The sequence below is a fragment of the Myodes glareolus genome, chromosome 2 (genome assembly GCF_982192425.1).
Source record: "Myodes glareolus chromosome 2, mMyoGla1.1, whole genome shotgun sequence".
In the NCBI taxonomy this organism is placed as follows: Eukaryota; Metazoa; Chordata; class Mammalia; order Rodentia; family Cricetidae; genus Myodes; species Myodes glareolus.
In genome coordinates, this window is record NC_142027.1 from 17,746,845 (window position 1) to 17,754,690 (window position 7,846).

The 7,846-nt window shown below is 34.6% G+C and overlaps 1 non-coding gene across 1 annotated transcript; it reads right to left on the minus strand.

Moving 5' to 3' along the window:
- Window positions 1-7,274: 7,274 nt before the first annotated feature.
- Window positions 7,275-7,395, minus strand: LOC125393016 (U6atac minor spliceosomal RNA). Its single transcript, XR_007229680.2, has one exon. It is a non-coding gene; the product is annotated as a U6atac minor spliceosomal RNA (small nuclear RNA).
- Window positions 7,396-7,846: the final 451 nt, after the last annotated feature.

Sequence of the window (7,846 nt, forward strand, 5' to 3'; positions counted from 1 at the left end):
TAATAGAATAGTGAAATAATTATTTGCTTCCACTTCCCCAATGTCAACAGGGGGTTTAAATATACAAGAGGGGACAATGTGTCTTCTGTACATTTGTAGCCGGCAGGGATGAGGTTTCTAGAACTCAGTGTCCTACTTTGCCCATGTAGTTGGTACATCTCAAAAGCTGGCATTAATAAAATTGTTCTAAGAATAAATTGACTAGAACTGAAAACCTTTCTGAAGAAAGGAGATTCTCAGCAACCTTGCGTGTGATCTTTGTTTGGAGATGTGTTTAAGTTACAAAAGTTTTTCTGAAAACAAATGATCTACAATTAAGAGATTCTGTTAATCTTATTACTTAAAATTAGTTATTTTCCTAATAATGTTTGTCAACCATGCATTAGACAGTGTTGTCTAATATCTGACGATGGTTCCCTTTCTATATGTAGTGCCATCCTTATTTGTCATTGCGTTATAACTATATTCACATAGATGAAGCATCAAGTTCAAATTTGCATTATTAAAATAAAACTGATTAATCCATTATTTTTACTCCTTGATTCTACAAATTTATTAATGTACTGGAAGCATGTTTATATCTAAAAATACTTATCTTTATGTTTCTCTGTGCTTGTTGCAGCGCTAGACATATAATTATCAGATTGGTGAAGCATTCCAAAATTATCTCCAGACCTTTTTTACCTGTGCAAATTACCGGCTTAATGGTCTGTTTCTTTCATGATGATCAATTGGTGATAACACAGTTATTTAGTTTGGTCATCCATCCAAAACATATTGCTGACTCCGTAAATTATGTAAACACTATCAGAACAGCCTCACCTTCAGGTGCCATAGTTGTTCTGTGTTGCAAGCAATGCAAATACAACAGTATATAGTTGGTGAATTTCTATGCACTGGGAGAAAATTAACATAAACTAATTTCTATCAATTGAGATTTTGTAGAAAAGGTTGAATTATACATTGGGATACAGTATAAACCTGTTTGAGGGGGAGAGTAAGAGGAGGAACAAATAATCAGTATACACAAATAAAAGAAATAAACACCAATACCAGAAAGTATCAAACAACCTTAAATTATCAAATCAGCTATGTTCACATAAGTTTCTACTATATGTTCTTTCATCTCATGCAGTTTAGTTAGCACTATTAAATGGATTTCAACATTTTAGTTAAGATGCTGTAATAGTATAATGTTCAGTTGAGTAGCAGAATTTTGTGCAATGTTGAGAAACCTCAATGATGATGATCAAATAGTCTTTATCACATACTGTAGTGTTCCTTTATCACATACTGTAGTGTTCCTTTATCACATACTGTAGTGTTCCTTTGCATGGAAGGTATCGCTGGAGTCATAAATATTCTAATATCTTATAATATAAAATTTTTAGAGACAATATTTGAATAAAAGAGAGTACATTAAAATGAGACAGCTTCTAACTTTTCAAAGAGGAATTTGAATATTAGAAACCACTCCAAGGAGTTTACATGAAAATACACATTTGAGAGATATGTTTCTGAAAGCGAAGAAACAAATGGTCAGGAATAAGTCCTTGCTCATCTTCCTTAATGAAATCCGCCTTGCAGGGATAGGGATGTGGTGCCTATGTTTTCAGAGATAAGCATTTTGCTGTCTAATTTAGGCTTTGAGACATTGTTTTCATCATTGTGGTTATCCAAATCTGGTCCTCCTCTTTGCTTAGAAATCACTTTTTTATTACCTGAATTTGCTTCCTGATCTTTACATTTTGGAAATTTTTTAGAGGTCATTGTAAATACTTGTAAAGTTTTGAAACAATATATGTTATAAACTTAATGATTATAACATTACACACAAAGATAAATTTTCATTAATAATTCCATTTTACTTTTGGAAGGAAGGTCTACACTATTGACTTACTTTTGCTCTACTCTTTCATCTAGACAGATATTTTATTAATAACTTCTTTCCATACTGTGGATGGACAGGATGGAATGTGTATTTTCTATCATTGAATGCCCTTTCTTTATTCTTCAGTTACATCCTGTTGGCTTCCAACTTCCATTGTTGATGTTTATAAAGTCTTGAGTTCTTTCTTGGTCATTTGAGTAACTTATTTCTGTCTGATATAAATCACAGTATAATGGACACTGCCAAAATATATTGTCATTATTCTGCAAAGCATCAGCAAATCACCTGAACTGAATCTTTTTCTCCTTTGGAGTTTTTGGCTATCATGCAAACACTCTATTACAAGAAGAAAGAATGACAATTTTGTCACTAACAAAAGTAATATTATGTTTCACAAAACCAACTGTTCAAATAAGATGAATTAGTAGCATTTAAAAAATTATTGCTAGTAGACCATGCTAAAATATGTTGAATCTTTTTTAACAATTTTCTAATGTATAATAAAAGTGCCTAATATAATCTAAGGTAATTCTCCTTCCCATATATATATATATATATATATATATATACATATGTATATATATGTATGTATGTATACACACACACATATATAAAGGTATGCACCACCACTACCTGACTCTACTTTATAATTTTAAAAATGATGTCATATTGATCTATTTCACATTTTTTGTCACCTGATATCAACCTTAAGCCTGTTTACTCATCTTTGCTTCTTGCCCATAACAAGATGACACTAGCATTCATATTTACTTTAAGTGGGGATAAATATAAATCATGGATATGAGCACTTTTATGTGAAATGAAAATGTGTACTCCTGAACAGTAAAGTAAGCAAGGTAAGATTTTTAATAGAAAATTACCCAATCATTATTTCTTATTGTTTTTAAAAGAAAACTTTAATATGTGATTTAGAATGTCTTATTATTACTTTTTTATTGTTTCTTTAAAGAAAGCCTTAATATGTGATTCATCAATATGAGGAGCTTTTTCATTGTCTGCCTGATATCTATTTCTATATAATGCTGAGAAAATATGGAAGATTATATCACAAATAATTGTTTATAAATAGATAACAATATAAAAAAGTAAACTTTACACACTATAATACATTTTAAAGAATTATGAGACTAAATTCATATTTACAGAATTGATTTTTTTGTTGGTACAGAATGGTATTTAAAAACATTTCTACATTAGTTAAATATTTATTGCACATTTGTTAAGTTATTAATTATGCCAGCCAATGCTCCTTTGTGCTACTTTGAAGAAATATTCTATTAATTAGAGTATATTAATAATGAGGACAATATAAACAGTTTTATTAGGGAAAATTAATAGAAAATGGATCTAGTGTATCGAGTTGAATACTTAGAGATGAATGAGACATTTTTATAAAATTCAAAGCTTATAGTGGGTTATGGTTTGAATAGGCATGACTCCACAGATTTATTTTTTGAATGCTTGGCCCATAGGGAGTGCCACTATTATGAGATGTAGCCTTGTTGAAGTAGGTATGATGTGGTTGGAGGAAGTGTAGTGTCTCTATCTGAGGTATTAAATACTTAAGCAACACCTAGTATGGCACACAGTCTTCTGATGCCTAATAATTAAAATGTACTTGATTGAACTCTCAGTTCCTTCTCCAGCACCATGTCTGTCTTATGCTGTTATGCTTCTTGAAATGATGATGACAGACTAAACCTCTAAAATTGTAAGCCAGCTCAAATTGATTTTTTTCCTTTATAAGAGTCGTTGTCGCCATGGTATCTCTTCACAGCAATAAAACGCTAGGACAGACATAGTTTGTGTGCACACTTGTGATGTGTTTGTGTGATTTATTGTTTGAAATTACACAATGAACTTTAGTTGCATATACCTCAATTCTCTCCACCCAGCTTCTATCCCTGCCTCAGAATATATCTGCTCTCTAGTTTCATGTCCTTTAAAAAATAATTTTATTTATTCTTTGAAAATTTAGTGCATTTACACAATTTGTTTAGATCATATCCATCTTGCCCTCCTACATCAAATTACATTTAGGATCACCACCACATCTTCCACCCAAAGGACCATTTTCTATATCAGCAACCATAATTTTTCATGACACTAAAAACAGACTCTCTCTCTCTCTCTCTCTCTCTCTCTCTCTCTCTCTCTCTCTCTCTTCTCAGCAGTCATCAAGTGTCAGAAACTTCTCAGTCAAAGACTGGGTCTTGTAAGTTCCTCCTTTATCCAAGCTGTAGATTCAACTGGCACAATCTGACCAAAGTTAAGAACAACACATACCTATGAGAATAAATATAAATATTTAGAATGCAGATAAAGAATGACTGTGTTCTTTACATTTCCATTGTTTTGAGTAAAATACTATGATCAAAGCAAAGCAACTTATATAACAAAAAAAGTTTATTTTGGATTTTGATTACATAGTGATTAAAGTGTCATGAAAAGGAGTCAGAGCATCATAAAACAGGCATGCTGACTGGGATGGGATAATGAGAGCTCACATCCTTCTCTATAAGTAATAAGTAGAAAGCAAACTGGAAGTAGATGATATTTCATGTCAACACAGAGCCCAGGTAATAAATTTTAGCCAGACTTGAACCCTAAACTTTTAAAACAGTGTCACTAACTTGAGGCCATGTGATCAAAAATTCATGACTTTGACTGAAATTTGTTATTCCAATCACCCTGATAACTGTTTAGCAAAACAAAAACAGTATTCCTCTAGGTCCTGGTATATAAATCATGGTCTTTTGACTAGGTTTACAATATTATGCATGAAATTTTCTTATGGAGCAGGACTTACATCCAATCAAAAAGTGATTGTTTATCCTAATAACAATCAGCTCACTGTTGAGTCAGTGAATACATAATGTCAAGAAGTTCAGTACTGTAGCACGCAGAGTCTGGTGCTGGGAAAGACTGCTGATATCTTCTCTCCAAATGGTCATCAGCTCCCCATGGTTTATCAGTTATCTATGTACAGGAACTTTTGCACCTTTCTGTCCTCCATGCTGGAATATTGAACTGTCTTGTTCTTATGCAAATAGGTAGAAGTAATCATATTTGCTGCCATTGCATTGTAAAGGGCACGAGTTAAAGCTCTATGAAGACTGCTGTGTGGGAGGGTAAAGATCTCAATGAACTTACCCAGTTCTTGAACCTTTATCCTACAAATCAGACCTGCTAGCTAAAATGAGCCCACTGATTCATAGTAGAATGAATATTTGAGAGTAATCAACTCTTCTATTAATTGGATCTAATACTAACCTCCCAAGCGGGGAGTCAGCTTTGATACTAGAAAGATGCTCAGAATCATTATGGGAAGATACAATGGCTCCAAGAGGAAAAGGGAACACCTTTTGATGTTGTTTACTAAATTTGCTTTTTCAATTGGCACACATGTCTAGATAGAAGTGACTGAAACATGTTAAGTTTCACATAGATTGAGTAAATACACTCAAAGTCATATCTTAAAGCTTAGAAATACAGTAATAATTTTAAAATTGACATCTAAATTGTACCTGCATTTAAAATAGAACTTACATGGCAGAAATAATTTCTAAATTGATCACGTTTCATTATAGAATAAACATTTTATTTTAATGTCAGGATATTGAGAATAAAAACACACAGAAATCTATTTTGATGTTATTTATTTATTTCTTTTCTCTTTTTGTAGGTAATATTTTCATGGATCATTTGAGTTTACACAATGAACCCCAATCAACCTTATTTTTGAGTCCTCCCAAGTCTGCCTTCTTACTGTTATGGGTTTTCATACAAAAATAAGGTTAAGAGAAAATAAACTTTGTGTTGATCCACTGCCCATGTAGTCGCTGGAACATGGTCAAACTCATAGTGGCCAGCCCCTTGATGGAAAGTGAGCCCTTTCCCACCCACACCATATCAGCAGCCATTTACTATGGAGAGTTATACTGTACAGCTTTATTACAATTTTATAAGTTCTCTTCTGTGACTTCCTGTCTAGGTTGTTACTTTGGTGGGAGGCGTGAGGTGGGGGGGGATTGTCACAGAGGGCTTCTTTAAATCTTTCTAAACTAAGTCTTTAGTCACTAATGCCACTGCAAAAGAAGCTTTCTTGTCCTTTTCGGTCTGCAGGAACAGGGTTCATGGAATTCCTAGACCATAGACATCTACGTGGTCTCCACCTTACATGTGTGCTGCAGACATCACCATGGCCCCTAGCTATAGCAGGGCCATAGACCCAGACATGGTCCCAGGTAGCACCCTGACCTGTGGACAACATCATTTCCTCAGATGGAGCACAGGACACAGGTATCTACATGGCCTCCATAGTGGTTGCAGGAGCTACAGACAACAGCCTGACCCCCAGATGAAACAGTACCATTGACCCAGACATGGCTCCCAATGACAACACTGTGCACAAAGACACTAACTTGGCTTTAGGTGGCAGCATTCACATCTGCATAACATGAGATGGTGGTGGCACAAACCATGGATATCTGCATGACCATTGGTGGTACACAAGAAGTGGTCATCATCAAGTACTCTCAGCTGCAAATTTACAACAGACCCAGTCATGGCTCCCAATAGTCCCACAGATTATGGACAACAACATGGCATCAGGTGGCAGCATAAGCTACTCACATCTACATGGCTCACAAGGCAATGTCATGGCCCACATACATCAACATATCCTCCTTCCTCAGCATGGTCTCTGGTATCAGTATTGATCATGAACATAATATGGCCTGCCATAGCACAGGCCAGGAATATCAACATTGTATCTGGGGCAACACATGCCACAGACACCAACGTGGTACCCAGGGGCAGCCCAGTCCACGGAAATCAACATTGTTCCAAGCAATAGTACAGATCACATACATCTACATAGCCTTTGGTGGTGAGATGGATGATGGACATCAATGTGATCCTTAACTGCAGCAGGATCATTTTTCCACCATTACCTCATCTGTATTTCTGAAGTAGGAAGAGATAGACAATTTAGAAAGTTAGAAAAGAAAAGGGTCAATATTTCCTACCAGAATTTTAATTTAAGACTCCCTTCAAACTAGAATCTAAAATTGTTCTACAAAGTAGATATTACATAGATGGTAGTTTATGACAGAAAAAAATCAGTTTGAATATAATTTTCAGCAAATTAAATGGCATTTGGGATCTCAGAACATGGATGTTTAAATGGCTTTGATATATATTCATTCCCAAATCAATATTTGAAAGCCAGTGTGAACTTAAGATGAAAATATACCTGTAATATCTTCCTCACTACTGTATGAATAAAGAAAATATTTTTTATTCCCCAGTAATCTCCAGTATGACTACTATCACAGAATTTGCAATGCGTTTACAACTGCAAAATGGATTTAAGTATATAGGACAATTAAATAGCTTATGGCTAAGTACTACAAAATTTTTTATAAAAGACTTTCATGTATTTAAGGAAGGTGCTAACCTTCTCTCCTTTCATACAACACTATTGAGAAGACACTTTCCAGGGATACAAAAGACAAGCACAAAAAAAATATTGAGAGTTTTCATGCTGAAAAGAGGTTTGTTGTCACTTGCAAAAGAACAATTAATTTTTTCCAAGGGAGTCTCACTGATAAACCAGCTGCTCTTAGAAAATTGAAGTTGTAAAGTAAAGGATAAAGAGCCTATAGTTTATGACTCTAGAAACGCTATTGTTGTAACAAGAAGAACCCTAAGAGAAATATATATAGATACCTCTTGGAAGAGGAAATAGATAAGATGTCCTAAGACCATTGGGAACATGGGGTTCGGGGAGAAGCGAAGGTAGAAAGGGAGGAGGAGGTGAGAAGGGAAGGGGGAGGAGAACTAGGGGGAATGGACTGTCTAGATGGGGGAAGGGCAGGGATGGAGAACAAAGAAAGAAGATATCTTGACTGAGTGAGACATTATGGGGCT